General features: G+C 46.8%; 1 protein-coding gene across 2 annotated transcripts in view; it reads right to left on the bottom strand.

The window, feature by feature from the left end:
• The window catches only part of TBL1X (transducin beta like 1 X-linked), a 216639-nt gene that overhangs the window by 132098 nt on the left and 62219 nt on the right, over positions 1-22322 (bottom strand). For both annotated transcript variants that reach the window (XM_055337501.1, XM_055337500.1), the window contains exon 2: positions 3915-3988. The gene's annotated coding sequence lies outside the window, so the exon portion shown is untranslated. The remainder of the gene's footprint in view (positions 1-3914; positions 3989-22322) is intronic.

The raw sequence follows: 22322 nt of genomic DNA, 5'->3' as shown, positions 1-22322 counted from the left end.
TCATGATCTCAGGGTCATGAGACGGAGCTCTGTGTCAGACTCCGTACAGGGTGGGGCGTGGAGTCTGCCCCATCCCTCTTCCTCTGCCCCTCCCCCCACTCAGGTTCTTGCTCACTCTAAAATAAATCTTTTTTAAAAATTTGCTAATTTTGCATACAGATTTGAAGAATTACATAAGAATTCTAAGTAATAAATTCAGAATCGCTACTGACTCTAAAGACACCACAAATTATGTAAATTATTTTCCTTAATGGATTATACAAATTAAATGAAATTAACCCGATTTGATGCCTGTGAAATATACATATGATCATGTTGTCAAAACTGTATTTCTTAACACACACAAAAAAAACATTATTCAGGAATAGAAAATCCAGGCCTATAGCCTGATTCTTTTCCGAATTTATAGTTACAGTGAGCATTGGAGTCACTGTCGGAGGCCCAACGTGTCTAGCTCCTTGCTACAGTGCTTCACACCCAAGCTACTATGAAACCAGACACAGGGCCGTATTTTACATATGCAAACTTGTGGGCCAAGTCCCAAACCAGCCAACCTCAACACTATTGACATTTGGGCCAGATACCTCTGGTGTGGGAGGCGTCCTGTGCCCTAGAGGATGTTTAGCAGCATCCCTGGGGCCCACCTTCTAGATTTAAGTATCCACCCCCGCAACACACACACTCAACGTCCTGAAAAATATGTCTCCAGACTTTACCAAGTTTTTCCCTGGGGGAAAAACACCCCAGTTGACAACCACGGTCCTAACCTGAGAGACACTTTGGGAACCGCCCATGTTTACAAAGCAAACATTAGGAAAAACAACATACTTTGATTAATTATAAGAGGCAGAAGTAGTGAAAAATGAAAGAAATGCCAAGAATTCTTTCACCATCTTGAGGCCCCTTCCTAGCCATGTTACAACCAGAATCTAAAACCCATTTCCAGAGTTTGTTCTTGAGTTCAATTCATCAAGAACTTAATTAATGCCCATGTGATCAAGCTCCACCCTGAAGGAACCCACTAGACTTTCAACGTGTTAGCTGGGAGGAGGGTGGGCCCTCCCGGTCAGCTTGGGCTCAAGAGAAAAGAAGACCCAGCTTCTCCCAAGAAAGCCGTTTTCCCGATAACCCGGAGGCGGCAGCATCTGCGTGCTCCCGGCATCTGCAAAAACGGGTGAAGACAAATGTCGCTCGAAAGAAAAGAACACTCAATAAATCAGCACGGCAAACCGAAAGGGAGAACAAAAAGCTGAATCGTGTTGTCAGATAGCACCCATCAGGGACTCTTCATCCGGGAGACCACAGAAAGCAACTGCTCTATCGGATTATCCATGTGGGACTGACGCCTTTAAATCAAAAAGCTATGGCCACAAGGGCACCTGTGAAGCTTCACTGCTTTTGAGAAGGTGAGCACCACCCACCCTCCCTGGCCTGCTCGGAGACCCCTCGGGGGCGCCACCTTCACCCAGTTAGTATGAAAACACCTGCAGGGCAGTTGTTCTGCAACCCGCGCACCAGCCAGCTGACACGGGCCGGAGTCCCGGTCTTGTCCCTGCCACGACGTCCGGCTCCAATCGACTCTAACACGAACCGATCCTTCAGGCTCCGACGTGACACTCTGCGGGCCACGGCGCCCTTTGATCACAACTACCTGGACGGACCATTTGTGCCCTTCCTGGACCGTAAGAATAAAAACGGAACTGGCGAGGATCGGTCACCCATCCTGTAACGTAGACCCCAAAGGGACGGCAATCAGAGATAAATGAGAAAGTAGACAGCAGGTGTTTAGAATGACACACACACGCGCGCGCGCGCTGGGCAAACAGGATACAGCCCGAGAGCAAACGCTGGGTGTCCGAGGGTTCCCAGTCACTTGCAGGTGGGCGGGCATGAGCCCAGGAGAGCCCCGGGGGGTCTGCCTCCAACCCCGCCAGCTAACGGCACCCCCAGGACTCCCCGCGCCGGGCCGCAGCCCCGCTGAGGGAATTGGAAGCTGCCTCCCCGAGCCGCCTAGGCCCCGTACACGACGATCCCCCAACGGGGAAGCAGCTCGACATGTCGCTGGGCTCAGCTCCTCCGGCGGCAGGTCTGTGTCATCCACGAAGGCAATCGTCCCGGGTGGCACGACTCAGCGCCCCATGGGCACCCGCTGGCATGGCCAGCAGCCCTCAGTCTGCATGTCGGGTCTCGGGTCTGTATCCACACTCACGGGCCCAAAGGCAGAAGGCCCAGCAGCAGGGCTGCACCCCCCAGGGGGCTGCAGTTCGTGGGCTTCGGGGGTGCTGCCCCGGGGGGGACCCGAGAGGCCCAGGGCCTACCTGTGTGCCATCCCTTCCCTGTCCGGTCGGTGGACACCTGCAATGGCACCCATCTCACAGGACCACACGAGGAACAAAAGTGGGGACTTAGAACACCAAAGCCATGCACGGATGTTCACGTCAGCTCGACTTGTCCTGTCCCCGCACCCCAAAGAGCCCAAACGCCCTGTACCAAGCGAACGGACAAAGAGGCTCTGGATGCCCCTGCAGTGGGACACTGCTCAGCACCGAAAAGGCACGAGTTGCTGACACCACGACGTGGATGGATCGCAACGGCTTTAGGCAGAGTGAATCAAGGTGGTCTCCAAAGGCCAGATGCCATATGATTCCATTTATGGAACATTCTCAAAATGACCAGTTCTAGAGATGGAGAACCCGGGGGCTGCCAGGAGCTGGAGACGGTGCCATAAAGGAGTGGCAAAGGGAGCTCTGCTGGTGAGGCCACAGTTTCAGGGGAGATGATGGCAGTGGCTGCATGCACATGTACATGCGACACACGTGTACACGTGCATGCAAATACACACACGTGCACAGGCAAACTGGTGAGATCCAGAGAAGGTCTGCACTTGAGGCCAGCGTCTACCTCACCCTCAGACAGCAGTGTCGCAGGATGGGGAGGCAAGATGCCTTCAGGACGGGCAGGAGGGGCCGGTACTCTGGACCTCAGGGGCTCTTTCTGCAAACTCTCAGGAGCCTCAGGTTAATTCAGAAAAGCAGCTTCCCTGCGAACCGTCTGATGAACGGATAAACAAAACGTGGCCTATTCAAACAACGGAACAGCATCTGGTGAGAAGGAAGGATGCACACGCCCCCCACACGCGGGGACCGCGACAGCGTCATGTAGGGGGTCGCCAAGCCGGCCACCATCGCGACCCATGTGACCCTGTTTACACGGACCGCCCGAGCCCAGGCAAACCCACGGACATGCGCGTGCGGGCGACCCGGGAACCACCCACAGCAGCCGCGCCTCGGCTGGGCCCGCAGCACGCTCCGGAGGGACGGGCTCCACAGGGTCGTCCGGGGACGGAAGAGCTGTCACCCGAGTGCTCTGGACGCGGGGCCCGGCTCTGCAGCTGTGGCCACCGTGACGGCTCCAGATCCCCGAAGGCCCCGTTCCACGCGACCCGGGCCGGGCCCAGAGGAGGTCGTTCTGGAAAATTCTGGCCGGGGTGGCCTGTCATGTCCCAAACACATACTGGGAAGAACAGACAAGCCTGAGGGAGCCTGTGTACAAACAGCAGCCTTCTAGGGACAAACAAATACCTCAACTGTATATGGGAAAGAACAACAGAAGTGCTGCTCCTCCTCTCCAAAGCACACACATTTTAATGATCATCTCCATTTCTCTTCTCGAAAATTTCCGGCTCCCGGAAGCGAAACAGGAAAGAAGTTGTGCCACGCAGACGCACAGCATTTTCTTGCTAGCACAATTACCTGTTACAAGAAATCTTAAGAAATCACCATTTCCAGGACTTACAGCCAGTACAGTGACATTTAATTTTTTTTTTGACATTTAATTTTTAAGCGCGGAAAATTTGAAGAGGTTGACAGGATACTTATGACATAGTAAGAAATCCATGGTACAACTTCACTTACTCAGAGCCAAATGCAGGCAAATCCCTCCTTCCTTCGAGGCTTTATTCTTGGGCTTGTTTTCGGTCTTCAGTTACCTGGTAATGAAAAACACCCAGAGTAAGGCCAACGTGTCCATGCAAACGTCCTCAAGTGTACCGACGACCGTTCCGCGGGCCAGCAGAGGATATGAACCAGAGATGGGACAAAAGGGAAACGTCTGCTACGTCAGCCGGTACACGAGCACCATCGGTGAACGTCAGGCTTCGCTCTCGACTTGGAGCGCACGATGAAACTGCTCACACAAATCTGCTCGAAAGTTTATCTCACAACCAATTACGGTCCTAACACCCCCGCCCCCCAAAAGCACGCCAAGTGAAAATACAGGTACTTCTACACTCAGCCCGACTCGGCAAGTTTTTATTGACAACCACGACTCGCTCTGTCTTGCGGGAAACACAAACGGTGCTGGGTGTTGCTCTGGTATTAGGGACACATAGTGTCTGGTCTTGCAGAACGTACCCATCCTGGCAGTGAAAACGGGGGTAGAGCCTGGTGACGGAAGAGCAGGGACGATTAACTAGAAAGCAAACGCACAGCAAGGCCCACTTCAGATGACAGAACTACGGAAACTCCAGTTGGTGGTGGAAGAGGAAGGGACCGGGGCAAGGAGTTTACAGCGGGGCCTGGGGCAGCACTCTTGGAGGAGAGAGCATCTGAATGGGGGACAGGGAGGCCAGACTGCAGACGCCAGCAAGTGCAGACGTCCTGTGGTGAGAATGACCTTGGCAAGAGGGAGGAGGCCTAGTGGGCTGGTGAGTAATAGCAGGTCCCAGGTCCCAGAGGACTTGAGAGCCCATGGAAAGGAAAGTGATCCTACACAGGCCCAAAGATGCCTTATTCTTCACCCAGCATCAGTTAATGAGAAAAGAAAATCTGATCATTCAGCTATTAAAAGGAAAAAAAAAAAAAACCCTTCAGGGGTTCCTATCATGCTCAGGACGAAATCCAGAGAAGCTCTTGCTCGGTAGAGACCCACTGTTGGGTCGCAGTGCCAGCAGGAAAGAGGAGCATGAAACATGGATGACAAGGACAGCAGATGGCAAGAAACCACACGGTCTCCTCTGCCCCTGCTCACCACCTGGAAGAAACCTAGAGAGGCTTCCTGGAGGCAGCAGCATTTCTACGGGCCCATGGAGTCAGGCGAGGAGGAAGAGAAGGGAACTGCAGCCTGAGTGGTGCTGGAGGCCACAAACGTAGGCCAGAGAGCAACGAGGTTGCTAAAAACGTCAGGTGATGCTCCCGGGGTGCTCGGGGAGAGGGCGTGTGGGCAGCAGAGTGCCGGGACGCCGGGCAGCGGGGAGAACGGGTGCCCCGTCCAGCAGAGGGGAGAGGAGGCCACCTGCGCAAGATGCCCCTGCAGACGGCGCGCTGCCAGCAGGGGCGACCCCGAAATAGCAGCCAACCCACAGGTCCACCCAGGCAGGAGCCAGGGCCCCCCACTGAGCCAGCCAGTTCTCTTTTTCATTTTCTCTGAGCTAACAAGGACTCATGCCCCTGGCAGCCGACGCTCAGAGCCCTGCACTGTGTGAAATGCTGACACAAGGTGCCAGATGGCCGGTCCACTGCCCTACCCTGCTCTGTCTTCATTCCACAGCAGCAGTCTCACTTTTAATACTGTTGTACTAAAAAATAAAAATAAATAAAAAATTAAAAAAGGAAAGGGGAAAAGAAGGGCAGGTTTACAGGCCTCACTTTGCTCCTAATTAATTATAAGAAACTCTCTCTGGACCAGAGAGTCCTCGGCTGTGAAATGAGGGTATTAAATTATTTATGAGGTTTCATCCACACATGAAAAAATCTGAGGAACCATTTTCCTGTTGACTTCCCTTGTAAATTCGAAGGGAAAACACTTGCAAAGAAGTGAACCAGAAACGTGCACAAGAATGCTGGGCGGGGGGGATGGATCTGTCTGTCCTGCAGCCCACTGACCACAGAACTATATCCTAAGGCTGCTATATTTTCCCAAAGTGGCCATAATGATTAACATTTGCACCCCAGAGAAATTCAAGTTGTACCATCACGAAAACAACGCAAAAAATCCAAAATATGTTTTCAGAAGCCACTGAGCATAACAGAGAAGCTGCAATTTCCTTCTGAGTCCTTTCTTTTTTTAGGGAGCCCTGAATTAACCGGGCCGAGAGCCAGGGGCTAAGCCGGGTACTGGCCTGAGGAGCCAGAGAATTCTGAACACTTCATTTGCTATGAGGTTCGAGTTCTATGTAATGAAGCTGTTGTTTCCTCCATGACCAATACTGAATAGCATTTTTATGTTATGGTGATGATTCATTCAATAACAGATTTTAAATCCTTTAAATCAGTGGTTCTCCAATGGGGCTGTCTCTCAGGGGACACTGGGCAATGTCTGGAGACATTTTTAGTTGTCAGGACTGGAGGAAGAATGCTCTGGGCCTCCAGAAAAGCCAGGGATGCAGCACACAGCATAACCCTTCTTAGCAAAAAAAATTATCTGGCCCAAATATCAATACTGCCAAGGTCAACCACACTGAAGTTTCTCTAATTTTACAGGAGATACATCCTGTATACTTTCATGTTCCAAACCACTTTTATTCCTTTCAAAGTAATGCATGTACATTGTTTTAAGAAGTAGGGGATCCCTGGGTGGCTCAGCGGTTTAGCACCTGCCTTTGGCCCAGGGCACGATTCTGGAGTCCCGGGATCAAGTCCTATGTTGGGCTCCCGGCATGGAGCCTGCTTCTCCCTCCTCCTGTGTCTCTGCCTCTCTCTCTCTCTATGTCTATAATTAATTAATTAATTAATTAATTAATCTTAGGGGAAAAAAAAAGTAAAATACAGGTGCACCTGGGTGCCTCAGTGGTTGAACATCTGCCTTCAGCTCAGGGCATGATCCCAGCGTCCTGGGATCAAGTCCTGCATTGGCCTCCTCACAAGGAGCCTGATTCTCCCTCGGCCTGTGTCTCTGCCTCTCTCTGTATGTCCCTCATAAATAAATAAAATCTTCAAAACAAATAATAAAAGTAAATTACAGGTGAGGCAAAAAGACTCCTCTTTTTACTTACAAGCTTTTTATAGCACCATCTATCCGCGATTCTACTTCCCAAAGCAACCATTTTCAAATCTCAGAACTGTTTGTATTATTGGCAGTGACCCTCAGGATGACTTCAATGTTTCTAAATAATCTGCTTGTAATATTCCCTATCAGCTTTAGATATTACTTGATTTTTTCACACATAAATGAGGATTCTGGTTATTTAAATTCCATCCTCAGTCCTTGCTCACCCTACCATTTTCCTAATAGTCTAATAGTTTTTGGTTAAATCTGTATTTGAGGAACGCCAGGGTGGCTCAGTGGTGGAGCATCTGCCTTTGGCTCAGGGCGCGATCCTGAAGTCCCAGGATGGGGTCTCACATCGGGCTTCCTGTGACGAGCCTGCTTCTCTCTCTGCCTGTGTCTCTGCCTGTCTCTCTCATGAATAAATAAATAAATCTTTTTTTTTTTTTAAATCTGTATCTGACAGATACTATTTTGGCAGTGGAACGGGCACTGCTGAGGAGCAAGCAATATAGTATGATTATGATTCATTTCTTATGCAACCCTTTTGTTTTCCTGGGGTTACTAATTGCATCTGTTTCTTATTTCCTTAGGTTTTTGAGGTTTTTTTTTTTTTCTTTCTATCCTTTGGGAACTCATGCAGCATTGTCCACAATCTTCTGATTCAATTTTTCACATGATCAAAATTCTCAGATAATCTGTTAGCTCTATGGGTTTCCCCCTCAATCACTCCTACATCACCCAAATATTCACTCATTAGACCTTCTGAAATTTCATCTCTGTTCAGTCTGCACCTGTCTGTATTAGGCCTGCTACAGAGTTCATGCCACCTCAAAACCACAACATCTTGAAAATATATTGTCTCTTTTGGTTTCTAAGATCCCAAATCTCTCCCTTTCTTGGTTTACTCTATTTGGTTGGACACATTCTCTGGTAGATTTCTGAGGAGTGATGTGTAAAGGCTGAATTTCATTGATATCCTGAATATGTACAAATATCTTTATTCTACCCTAATTAACAACTAGTAGAGGAATGACTTTAGAATCTGAGTGAAAATTATTTGCATAGAATTCTATACTCAGTCTCTTTTCCAACTTCCAATGCTGCTACCAGGAAACCTAATATCATTCTGATTCCAGATCCTTCATATGACATTTAAATCCAGGATAATGCTTAGATACTGACTTTATCTCTAATATTCCAAAATGACAAATACGAGCTTTCATGTTAACAATTTCTGGGGGGGATATGCTTTTCATTCTCTGTTCTAGTCACTGGTATGAAATTTCTCTCTTCTTCAGATTTGAGATTTTTTACACCCTCTCTTCCTTGGAATAGCTATTAGACAAAACTCTGAATAATCATTTCTCATCTATGTGTTAAAACTTTCTGCACTAAGTCTTCACTGACCAATAAAGTATGTGGCTACTAAGTGCTTGAAATGTTTGGCTAGTGCAATTGAGGAACTGGCTTTTAAATTTTATTTAATTTGGGATCCCTGGGTGGCGCAGTGGTTTGGCGCCTGCCTTTGGCCCAGGGCGCGATCCTGGAGACCCGGGATCGAATCCCACATCGGGCTCCCGGTGCATGGAGCCTGCTTCTCCCTCTGCCTATGTCTCTGCCTCTCTCTCTCTCTCTCTGTGACTATCATAAATAAATAAAATTTAATAAATAAATAAATAAATAAATAAATTTTATTTAATTTCAATTAATTTAAGTGTAAATAGTCACATGTGGCCAGGGGTTACTGTATTAATACAAATCTAAAGACTATGACAAATGGGGGAAAAAACCAACACAGGAGAAGCAGTGTCTGTAGCACCAACTCTAAGATGATAGTAAACATCAGAAAAGGGGATTCCTGGGTGGCTCAGCGGTTTAGTGCCTGCCTTCGGCCCAGGGCACGATCCTGGAATCCCGGGGTCGAGTCCCACGTCGGGCTCCCGGCATGGAGCCTGCTTCTCTCTCTGCCTCTCTCTCTCTCTCTATTATGAATAAACTTTTTAAAATCTTAAAAATAATAATAAAAATAAAAAAATAAACATCAGAAGATGTTAAGATGTTCAGAAAAAGAAACTGAATGTAATTTATTTATTTTTTTTATTTTTTATTTATCCATGATGGAGAGAGAGAGGCAGAGACGCAGGCAGAGGGAGAAGCAGGCCCCATGCAGGGAGCCCCACATGGGACTCAATCCTGGGACTCCAGGATCACGCCCTGGGCTGAAGGCGGCGCTAAACCGCTGAGCCACCAGGGCTGCCCTGAATGTAATTTCTAAATCCACACCACAACTATTTTCAATATGAGGTTCTAAGACTTCATTCCTTATGGCCTCCTTCCTCTTAAGAACTTGAAGACCCCCTACTACTTCTATATAGTGGGTGCTCTAGGGGATGGAGACTGAAAAGGCATACCAGGGCAATCTCTGGGCATTCATTTACTCACTCAACAAGTATCACCAACATAATAAATTGTTATCCAGACATTGTATTAACAATGACCATGACACAAAACAGAACTTCAAAAATTGAAAAACTGAAACCTCAAAAATTGAAACAAAAACAAGACTCCCAAAGTTCTGGGCACCCAAGCCAAAGCCAATGAGCCTACTGTTTCATCTCAATCATTGCGAACCAACTTCTTTAAAGCTAGTGCCCACCATACAGAGGCAGGTACCAGGTGTGCGCTGAAAACAAATTAAGAGCAAGCTCAATACCCAAAGAAAGTCATTATTTTTTTCAGCTTTGAAAAAAAGAAACAAACAAACTAACTAAAAAACAAACTTACTAGCACTATGGGAATAGGGAAATAAATGTTCAGGGGGAATCATTCATTTTTTAAGGATCAATGGGGAAACACATTTTCTTCATCTAGTCTTCAGATAAGCCATTTAATATCTATTCATTCCTGCAAAATGTGACATTTTATTATATTTGTCAGTTTTACAAGTTTAGCATAAGCTATTCAAAAAGGAGAAAAACCGGACAACGAACAAGATGCTTATATAAACTTGATTTCTTTTTTAATCTATTATGATGCTAATAAGATTTTTGAATTTGTATAACCAGCAAAATCAATGCTTCTAAACCCATACTGATGCATCTGAATGCATATGGTTAGACACTTATATCATTTACCCACCACCCCACACCAGTAGAGTCAACCATATGCCACTCACAACAAATAAAAAGTGGGTTCCTGGCTCAAAACTATGATATACCAAACAGATTCCATACAGAAAGACCAAGACATGATTTGTCATATCAAAATCTGATATGAGATAAGGAAATGGCATGACCCAATTGGGCTTATAATCATATATAATCTCTCTAGAGCCAACACCACCGGAGAGAAAACAAACCCACAGCAGATTTTAATAAGCTATCAGTCGTACACTATTTGTTTCTAAGCATTTATTATTATTTAAATTAGAATGATAAATTACATTTTACTTAATGGCATGAAACTAATCTTCAGTGAGAAAAATAACCACATTTAAAGAAGACCTATTAAAGTATTAAGATAACATCTTTTTTATTCAGCAAATTGTCAATCAACAGTGATTTGAATCTCTCCCCTCAGATACAATAGCAAAGTGTATGCAGATAATCCTCACGTGACTCTAATCAGTTTTTTGTTTATAGATGACATAGTGCATCATGAGGTAGAAATGAATCCCAATTAATCTCTTCCTCATCTCCCCAAGCACCGTCTCCACATTTTGCAGTGAGCATTAAGCATAATTTTAGATGTAATTGTCAAGCACATTATCTATTCACTGAAATTATGATAAAAGTTTCTGAACACCATATGGTCCTAGTGTTCACATTTCAGTTTCTATCATTTGCCAAACACATGCTACCCCCACTCACCTGGAAAGGTCAATTTATACTGCCTTCGATTTCACTGAACAATGCGGCAAGCAAATCCCTTTTGTGAAACAATTAAATTCAATTATTTGCTTACATAAATACCTGAAACTTTGGGACACCAATATCAACAATCAGCTAATTGAAGAACTAAGTATTAAAATACACACGTGCACACACACGCACACACCTCTTCCTATTCACGAAGCACAGTGCTTCCAGTGTCATCTCCACATTCAGGATATCAGGAAGATGTCCCAACTAAAAATTCAGGGGCGCCTGGGTGGCTGGGTCAGGAAAGCATCTCCATCGCTCAGGAGCTGCTCAGGTCATGATCGCAGAGTCCCAGGATGGAGCCCCAGGTCGGGCTCCCTGCTCAGCACAGTCTCCCTCTCCCTCTCACCCTGCTCTCGCTCTCTTGCTCTCTCTCTCAAATAAATATATAAAATCTGTAAAAAAAAAAAAAAAAAAAAAAAACCCAAATGAAAAACTAAGACTAGGAACACCCAACACTCTTACACAAAGACACTGTAGCTTCACTGTATCAAAAGAAATTGAAGAACTCTTATAAAAGCAAACCCCCAACCATCCAACTTTCTAATGCATACCCCTTTGGAGATAGATGCCTTCAAAATAACTTTTAAACCCCAGGCTTTCCCAAAACTGGAATTTTTGAGAAGCGTTTACTTATTTTTTTTTAAGATTTTATTTATTTATTCATGAGAGAGAAAGAGAGAGAGAGGCAGAGACACACACAGAGGGAGAAGCAGGCTCCCTGCAGAGACGTGGGACTCGATCCCGGTACCCCAGGATCAGGACCTAGGCCGAAGGCGGCGCCAAACCGCTGAGCCACCGGGCTGCCCGCATTTACTTATTTAAGTAATGTCCACGCCCAACGTGAGGCTTGAAGTCACAACCCTGAGGTCAAGATCACAACCTGTGCTCACCCAAATGAGCCAGCCAAGCACCCCTGGAATTTCTTAAGCGTCAAATTCAACAGCTGGGAGAAAGGGGCCGTTGGGAACTGTGATGCAGTTTACACGGAGGGTGACTGCTGCTCCAAGGTTTAGACGGGCGGTTCTCCACTGGGGTGACCGCGCGCCCCCCCCCCAAGAGCCCAGGGCAAGGGCTAGGGGCACCGGAGGCCACCACCCGGGTGGGGCGCTGACACACCCTCGGGGCAGGCCAGCCCGGCGGTCACACTCCCCAGCCCTGCACCCTTGGAAGGACCGCGCCGGCCGGGCCAGGAACTGCATCACCGTCCCCACCCCTGCCCACTGCCTGCCAGCCGAGGAGCCCACGGCGGGGCTCGATCTCAGCACCCCGAGATCGCGACCTGAGCGGAAACCAGGAGTCGGACGCTTAACCCGCGGAGCCACCCAGGCGCCCCTCTGCACTCATTCTTTATACTTGTTATTGGGAGACATTTAAGAACTTTTGCTTCTGTAACCTCATTTTCCCTTCCTGTTTCTCACCAAAGTTATGGAGCACACTCAGAGCTCTGAAGTCCCACTTCCCATGGAGCATGCAGGAAACGGCCCCACCGCGCTGGCGGAGACCGAGAAAGAATTTCTGCTCCATTCCATGGACCTTCAAGCTGAAGAATTTATTTTTCCTAAATGGTGCGAGCTTTTTCCCCAGGAAAATGAAATGACTCCGAGTGTTGCTAATTGTTATGAATTTTTCTTTCCTAAATTGCTTTTATAGAACTTGAATTTTCAGACTTGAAAGGCCTAGAAAGCTCTACCTGGGGTCTGCTCACCAGCTGCTTTTGCCCACATCTCCATCATACTAAATTTAGAAATATACTCTGTCCCGACGTACACCAGCAGGAAGCAGCCAGATTAAAATAAGATGCTGCTAACACAGGAGAATTCAAAAGCTATTGTGAGCCAACAACCTCCAAGAATCCACACTGCACTCATTCACTAAATACGCAGTCTGTCTCCACCAGGAAAAAGAATAAAGGACTTGAAGTGGATTCCCAAACACACACACACACACACACACACACCACACACCGAGGAACAGTAAAATAATTAGCTGGGGAATCAGAGCAAAGAGAAGGTAAAGGCAGTAAGAAAGAGCTAGAGCTGGGAGATGAAGAGCAGATGCAAAGCCTACGAGAAGACACAACTTTACCTCAGTTGCAAGGGAACTAAAATCGGATTCTGAGTTTCCTAGCCATCTATTCAAAGAAACAAGTATGAGTAGACGTTTGTATCCAGAAAATGAAAAAGATAATTAAAAACACAACTTCTACACTGGATACACGTGCACAATTTCTCCCAGGGGCCCCAGGGAGGGAAAGTGTGGGCTCCGTCCAACCCTGTTCTCAGTAAATGGGGCCCAGGACACGTTTCATTGGGTTGCTGCTTCTAATAATTCTTCATGTGAGGTAACTACAGAACACCGAAGTGTAGGTAAATAAGCCAAGTCTGAGCGGATAAACAACACGGTAGCGGTGTGCACATCTCCCCACAGCTGGTATGGCCCCAAGGATACATTTTAGAAGTGCTCAGAGTCCCAACTGGGCTGCGGGTCTCCCGGGGTCACAGCAACACGCTGCGGTATATTGTCAACACATTTCAATGCCAATAAATATACCATTTGTATAACATCATTTTTAACAGTTGCCTAGGAACCCACTGTATGGGCTAAATAAACTTTTTTCACCATTGCATTCAACTCCTTGCTATTTTAAGCAATGGCTCGATAAATAAGGAGAACCATTTTTTAAGTGTCAAAAAATTGTGTGGGCCACCTACATAAAAAATGAAAGCTGTGCTCTTATTACCTAATGTTTAAGGAAGAAATACCTAATGGCAAGACTACATAATGGCAGTAAGTTCAATGATGCCTTTACGATTATTTGTGCTTCCATCAATCACAGTTGGGCCTCTGTGCGTCTGCAGGACAGCAGCACGCATGAGACAACTGGCCACAGTCCATAAACAATGCCCACAGTGAGTGCGTACGAACACACTTCCAGGTTTCCCGGGAAATAATCACAAAATATCTGACATTTAAAACTTTTCACTAATTTGAGAATTTCAAGAAAAATGTAAAGAGTCCAATAAGACTTATTTCAGGACAGCAACATATTCACTCGTCTTGGTGTTTGAGACGATTCTGGTGGATCCCTTTCTTTCAAGGTAATGAGGAACAGTGTTGTCTTTCATGCTCAAAAGTGTCCCAATGTGGACAATAAATTAGGGGACGACTCTAGATGCTAGAGACAAGTCAGGAACGAAGATGGCCCAGGCTCCAGAATGACAAACTAGGAACGCCAAAGTTCCAGGCAAGGGTTCTGTATAAAATAACGGAGATTTATTAAACCTGGAAATCCTCATATGGCAAAGTGGGCGGGAAGGGCCCTTGTTTGGAACCACGTGAATCATCAAAGGAAGCTTCCTCCATCTGCTATCTTGAAATAGTAACGTCAACAAACTCATCAAACGTCAACAAACTCATCAAACGTAATGACCGCACTTCATCCTTCCCACTCCTCAGGAACATCTGGCATTCCTCCTCCACTGGCTAATGCAATGGCCACACATCCAGGTAAGTGGGCCCAGAGCATTCGAGCTGGATCATAAACTCTATGAGGGCAGAAACTGCATCTGTTTTTAGTTCTTTAGTAGCTGGCAAGTAGTAGTCACCCAATAAATATGTGTTGAATGACTCAACCTCTTTCTGTTTCATAATTACTCTTTCTCAGATTGTTTCTCTGGCTCTTCTTCATCATCTCATCCATTAAATGTAAGCACATCCCCCAACGCTCTGTTCTTGAATCTTTTCCCTCTAGCTTTGCTTCCCTGCAATTATCATCTAAGACGGTGGTCCTCTTTGCAGGGAGAATTCTCAAGCTCTATTTCAAGGCAGTATTTCTTCCACCTGCCTTCCACCTGGGCCACTGTCCAGCACCCGAAATTTCAAAGGCGATCTTCACTTTCTCCCCAGCCTCACATTAGTATGTCTTCTGACCCATCCTTTGTTACCCTTTACTCCCACACCCCAAACTCTGCTGTTCCCACCATCGACTCACACCTTTCTCTCTGCCATCCCCCTAACATTCCCTCAAATAGATGCCAAGTCCTACGACTGCGATCCCATGGAATCTCTCTCTCTCCATGTTCATTTAGCGCTCTGTACTAGAAACAGCTGACTGTATCCCTTGTAATCACTCCAAGACATAGTTCTAGGGGCACTTAGATGGCTCAGTCAGTTAAGTGTCTGACTTCAGCTCAAGTCATGACCTCAGGTCCTAGATTTGTGCCACATGTTGGGCTCCCAGCTCACCAGGGAAACTGCTTTTCCCTCCCCTCTACCCTTCCATTCACTTGTGCTCTCTCACTAACTCTCTGGAATAAATGAATAAGATCTTTAAAGAAAAAAAAGAGAGTTCCTGGTCTCTCAACATTTACATTACAATCAAGCGTGGTCTCTATAGCACCTCCCAACAGGAGACTGACAAACCAATGGTGGTGTTGCTGTCCTCCTTGCATTAGAGCTTGTTTGAAAAACCTGCCTTCACTCCTGGAGCTTCAAACTTCAACCTGTCCCCCAAAAATTCAAGAGTCTTCCAGTAAGGTCTTCAGAAGTACAGAATGATGGTTAACGACCTAGAAAAGAGCTTCACTCTCAGTCTGGGAACTTCTCTCCCGGGACAAATGGCACAGAACCCACACTCAATGGTCCACACTCATATTCTGAGCCTAAGCCCTGGCTTCATGGGCCCTTGGGCAGGTACTGCCCCACAATTTCTTTCTCTGTTGGGAATCATTCATTAATTCCTTTACTGTCTCATCCACTGAGACCAACCTTTAGGGGAGGCTGGCTACAAGGCACGGATGCAGACGACCTGCCCAGTTCCTTTCCTTAAGGAGCTTGTAATCTCTGAAGCAGGTAATGAAAATCCCTCATTTCCTAATTACTCAACAGGGGACGCTGTAGGCGTTTTAATAGAGGCTCAAAATTTTCTTTGAGGTATGATAACAAGTGTTGGTGAGGATATGGAGAAACTGGAATGCTCATACATCCAAGGGAGGAAGGCACTATGTAGCAGCCATTCTGGAAAACACTCTAGCAGTTCCCCAAAAAGTTAAACACAGTATATTCATATGGCCAAGCAATTTCACTCTTACACCCAAGAATAATGGAAACAGGTTTATCCAAAAACCTGGAAGCAAACAAACATGCATGGCAGCTCAGCTTATTCATAAGAGCCAAAGAGTGGAAATAGCCACATGTCCATCAAATGATGAATGGATAAGCAAAATATGGTCTGTTTATAACGAGAGCATCATTCAACAGTTTAAAAAAATGAAATACTGACTCATACTACAACATGGATTTGACAGCATTATATTAAATGAAAGAGTTCAGACACAACAGACACATATTGTATGATTCCACTTATTTGTATTATCCAGACACACAAAAGATTACTGGTTGCTAGGGCTTGGCAAGGAGGGGAAGACTGTCGTCAGTGGGCACAGGATGTCTTTTGGGGCTGATAAATGTTCTAAAATTGTACTGTGATAGTATCTGCACAATTTGATGAATTTACTAAAAAAAAAAAATCACTGAATTGCACAACAGGTGAATTTTGTGGTTAGAGCATTTCCTATAATGTCAAAAGCATAATTACCTAATTTAACTTGGTAAGAGGCATATAGAAGGGCTTTCTAATTCAAATTGCACCTGAACAGTAAATTTTATTGAATCAAGTCACATTTAGACAGAATACGATTTTCAGCTGCTTTGCAATGGAAAACCAAACTACGTAGTTAGACGTCACAACAGGATCCAGAAGACGAAACTCACTAGGATAGCTGCTTATTAGGAGTCAAGAATACAAATATGTGAAGCCCCCGTTTAAGTGGTTTTTAAATTCAATATAAGTAGATTAAGAAATTCAATTTTCTGTTGTGACACATGACAAAAGCTTCAAGAATGACAGTAAAATGTATTTTCCAAACTGCCCAGTAGCTAATGAGGCTGTTGCAGGGCTTTTTTCCAGACAAGCAGGAGGTTCAGGGGTGCTAAACAGAGGTCTACAACTCATTCTCTTTAATTCCAGCTTATTTCTGTGAATACACTCTTCTATTTCAGGCTGGACCACCACTCTAAAATCAGAATTTTGTAGAGCCATTACTGTTTTCCCAGGTTCTTCAAAGGGACATATTCAAATCTGGTCAGTCTTGGCAGCATACAGCACACGGGTAGGGTCGGTGGAAAGGACAATCTGCAGCAGACCCAACTCCCTGCCAGGCTGTGTTTCTCACTCGAAGAGGAAGAGGCGGCCGTCGAGGAGTCAGCAGAAGTCCTGGACCCTGATCTGCTGCCACTTCTTGGCTGGGCCCCCTGGTCCCGGCCTATTGGCTTATCCATGGTATTGGTTTCCTATGGCTGCTGCTAGCAAACGGGCACACACTTAGTGGCTTTAAGGAACAGAGATTTGTTCTCTGGGTTCTAGAGGTATGATGTCTAAACCGGGTCAGAGGGACATGTTCCTTCAGGAGGCTCCAGGGCAGAATCCAGGTCTCACCATGTCCAACTTCTAGAGGCCGCCAGCATCCCGTAGGCCACGGGCCCCCGTCCCTCTGACCTCTGCTTCAGTGGACACCCTTCCTCTCGGATGCTGGCCCTCCTCTGCTCTCCTCCGCGTAGAAACACCTCTGTGATGACTGTGGCCTAATCGGAGGTCTTTCCATCTCAAGATCCTGGAGACCTGCTCCCAGGTTCCAGGACTGGGACTGGAACACCAGTCGAGGACCACTGCCCTGCCTGCCACAACTATCAAGGACCATCTTAAGAAATGGGAGGAGCACCTGGAGTGTATGAAACATAATTCAGTGTGCAGTGATGGCAACAGAAACAGTGGTTGGACACTGGAATGATATCCTTAGGACTTTGACCAGTAGCATAGCTGTTCCTTGGTAGACAACTGTGGTCAAGGGGGTGGGCACGTGTGGGCTGCCTTGCACACTTACTAGTTTAGGTTGGCCTGATATCAAGAACCAGAGGTGGGGGCAAGGCTGGCCGTCTCCACCTCAAAGGAGCTTGACCTCAGAAGGCACACAAACGCTGACACCTTACTCATTCAAGCCCCACATGTACTATTACCCCCAAATCATGGATTAATGGACTGAGGCCAGATGATTTTCCCAAGACCACAGAGCTGCACAACACAAAGGTCGGCATCTGAATTCCAGACCACTCCCTCTTCCCCTGCCCATAAACGCCATCTTCCCCATCTTCGTCATTGCCTACAAGGTCAGCCCAGTCCCCAAACACTTCTACCCCCTTTTCCCTAAAACACCTAACCAGAAATATATTACCTCGAAGCCAGAAGAAATGCGACCATGAGATTTACAGGCCCAGATGGAGGCTCACTCGAGGACTCAGGGCAAGTGGGGCCAAGCTATGCCCAACGTGGCCTCGTCTCTTCCTGGACACCACACGCCTCGCCTCCTCCCTCAGCTAAGGCCTGCAATCCACATGTCCAGCAGATCTTTACAGGGAGCCCAGAAACAACCACATGACCCTCGCAGCTCCTTCCTCTGCAGTGGGGGCCACCAGTACTCGCCTGCCCCTCTGACCAGATCTGAGGTTCTCATGGAGCAAAACTATGCTCTGCAACTCCAGCACCTGCTGAGCACCTGGCATAGTGTCCTCATGAAGCGTCTGCATCATGAATCTATTACTCTCTTTTTCTTGAGCTCCCTTTCCAAAACTAAACATGGAGAGATACCCTCCCCACAAACAGTCTGGAACACAAGCATTCCCCAAAACTATCATGTACCAATACAATTCCTCCCCCATGATTATAGGGGGCTGCATGTCTGCATAAGAGTCCCTATTTATTTACCCATCACTACTTTTATAGCAGGAAGCTGTAAAGGGAAACCTTAGAACATAACCCATTTGCAAGTGCAAAAGAAAGTTCTGTTGAGGGGCACCTGGATGGCTCAGTGGCTAAGTGTCTGCCTTTGGCTCAGGTTGTGATCCTGGGGTCCTGGGATCAAACGTTGCATCTGGCTCCCCTTGGGGAGCCTACTTTTCCTTTTCTTTTTTTTTCCTACTTTTCCTTCGGTCTCTGCCTCTCTCTGTGTGTCTCTCATGAATAAATAAATAAAATCTAAAAAAAAAAAAGATTTGCCATTTAAAAAAAATTTTTTTTGTTGAAATACACCACGCTAAAAATTAGAACGTCGTAAACTACATTTTGAAAAATAGAGATCAACTCTACTTCAGACCCCTGAGCAGAACAGAAGAAGCCCTCTGGTCTTAATATCACTGTCACCAACCTCATCAACATAGTATATCCAACAGTGCCCCAAAATTACAATACCCTGGGCAACTGTGCGGTATTCACCTTAAAGCTGGAGACCATGGCACACATCCCATGGCATACAACATGTGTGCAGAGTGAGCACGGTTCCGTGTGTACACGCACATGTGTGTATACATGCATGTTTGACATTTAAAAACTTATGAGATGGGGACGCCTGGGTGGCTCAGTGGTTGAGTGTCTGCCTTCAGCTCAGGTGGTGATGCTGGGGTCCTGGGATCGAGTCCTACATGGGGCCCCCCGCAGAGAGCCTGCTTCTCCCTCTGCCTGTATCTCTGCCTCTCTTTCTCTCATGAATAAATAAGTAAATAAAATCTTAAAAAAAAAGTTATGAGATGAAGCTCTAAGACGTTCTTCAGAGCGTTAAGCTTTGGCCCTATTTACATCTGGGGCCAGGTTGCCGTGGCGGGGGGGGGCCTGTCACGTGTCCTCTAGGACGTCTAGCAACATCCCTGGCCTCTCCCCAGGCGATGTCAGGTCTATTCTCTCCACTCTCCAGTTGTGACAACCACAACTATCTCCAGACACCTTCGGATGCTCCCTGGGGAACACAACTGCCCTTAGTTGAGAATCGCTGCTCTAAGCTACCGACGAGTCCGCAGTGTGGCCTGACACTATTTAAGGCATTCACAGTCCTTGAAATGAGAACAATCTGCTTTCCCAGATTATTATGAATTACAACCAGAATTATCTTCTTTGAGAGGTCTTAAAAATGCAATAAATTCTGCATTACACTTTTCTGACCTACATTCCATTAAAACGACTAAACTATACACTCTTACGAAAAAATCTGCATTTTTCCATGCATAAAAAGTCCGTATTTCACCAAGATGATTCTGAAGAGTCTAACAAAACCCGAAATTGCTTCCTTTCATTAGCTTTACGCTGAAGCCCGCAATCAGGGAGAGAGCCCGGGAGGTGGTCTTGCATTAACCCAGATTCCATCTTCCCTGATGACCGACATTTTTCTAGCTTACATAAATACTGCCTCCAAATTACTGTTTATTTTCATTCGGCTTGTGGACAAAGAATCAAATGGATTGCTGGAAACAGAGTCTACATCAAAGATCTCATCTTCTCCTTCTCACGACGACTCCAGAAAGGACTGTCACGCTTTGCTCTAGCTCCGCCGCCTCCTCCCATGAGGGCCCGAACCTGGGGAGCAGAATCCCAGAGCACTACTTGGGGGGCCCCGGCCCCGCAGCGCCCCTTGCAAGCGACCCCGATCAGAAGTGAGGGGGACTCCCGGGGTGCGCCAGGCCAGGCGGGGCTCGGAGAGGGCCCAGGCCACACGCGTCCCCGCTGCCCTGCGCCCTCGGAGCTCCAGGGCGCCCTGCCCCGCGTGGCAGCGCCAAGCCAATGAAAGCGTCCTTCACGCCGCTTTTAGGACCCGAGCAGAGGGGAGCCAGCTCAGTACTTACTCGGTTTCTCCAAAATTCCAAAGCAAACTTCACTGTTGGACATGACTGAATCCAGAGCCAGAGGGGTCCGGACGGCAAGATTTCTGTACGGTGAGCCCCACGTACAGGGAAACCCTATGCTCAGGGGGCGGCGAGCGATTCCCCTTACTTTTACTCACCAAACATAAGAATCCGAGTGGCTCTTATGCCAGCTCGGGACGCAGGACCTCTGACACTTGTCTAGAAGGTCTAATTCTATGGAGCTGGGGTCGGCAGACAGTTTCTGGAAAAGGCTAGGTAGGAAACCCAGTTGGCTTCGATAGCCAACATCGTACCTGCTCCGCGACGACAAGAAAAAAATTTCCCCCAGATCTGCACTGACAACATTCGAAATCTTATGAACACTATTTCATATTTTCCCCGTGTCACCAAACAGACCTCTCTTTTGATGTTTTTCTCCCGACCATTGAAAAATGTCCAAACCACTGTCAGCATGAAGGGCGTACAACAAGAGGTGGGGCCTGTGGGGGTGGCTGGGGCTGCCATTGGAGACCCCCGCCGTGCAGGGGTGTAGGAGCAGAGCCGCCGGCTCGGGGCCTGGAGAGAAGACAGGATGCTGCCCCACAGCCACGCCACAAGGCCCCAGAGGAAGGGAGGGAAACCCACACTTGGACATCCGGGAGGAAAAGCTTTCTGAGCCCAGAATGGGCTTTTTGTATTGTTTCTGCTAAGAATGTTAGGCCAGGGGACAACTGATGTCTTCAAGCATGAGAAAAGTGTGGGATTTTTTATACAAATGACACTGCTTACCCATAAGCTTTGTGCCTTATTTTTCAGTAGTTAGTCTGTATGAGTACAAATGGAGGTTGGTGTTGCTCCTTGTACTGCACGCCCATCAATGTGGACATCAACTGATCACACGTGGTCTGCTGCAGGTCTTTTCATCACGTCTTCGGAGATACGCTTACAATTCTCCAAAGCAGCACCAAAAATCCTACACAGCGAGCTTAATACAGAGTACAATATTTAATACTAAGACAGCACAGACAGGATGCTTTGATAAGGATCAGTTACAAAACCTACTTAAGGAGATAAGATTTTCTTTGTAGAAGAATTATCGACAGATCTTCAAGGGGCAGGGCTTTAAACACAGTACACAAGTGCGGGGAGGAACACAGAAATGCAGCAGAAAGTAGTGAATATGGATTAGGAGGGGCGGCACCCGGGGAGCTCAGTCAGCTGGGCGTCGGACTCTTGGTTTCCGCTCAGGTCATGTTTCCGCTCAGGCCATGATCTCAGGGTCCTGAGATCCAGCCCCGTCCTGCTGAGCTCCCCGGATCAGCGGGGAGTCTGCTTCTCCCTCTCCCTCTGCCCCTCCCCCAGCTCTCTCTCCCTCTCTCAAATAAATAAATAAATCCTAAAAAAATAAATAAATCAATTAGGAGATGAGTGAGCATGGGACTCTGGAGAACACCTATTAATAGAGTTTGGACTTGTAGACCATGCAAATGTTTTTATATTACAAATAGTCTTACTCTCCCAAGGTTGGGGGCGGGGGAGGGGAGGGCAGAGAGAGAAAAAAAGAAGGGAAAGGAAAAAAATCACCACACAATAAAGACACAGCCAATTTGGCAGAATGCTAACAACAGACGAAAAGTATTTATGAATTTTTCTCTAGGCTCAAATTTTTTTTGAATATCAAGTCGGGAG

Source organism: Nyctereutes procyonoides, unplaced genomic scaffold, assembly GCF_905146905.1.
Source record: "Nyctereutes procyonoides isolate TBG_1078 unplaced genomic scaffold, NYPRO_anot_genome, whole genome shotgun sequence".
Classification (NCBI taxonomy): domain Eukaryota; kingdom Metazoa; phylum Chordata; class Mammalia; order Carnivora; family Canidae; genus Nyctereutes; species Nyctereutes procyonoides.
The sequence above is the reverse complement of the archived record's forward strand: the minus strand, read 5'-3'. Positions and strand labels throughout refer to the sequence as shown.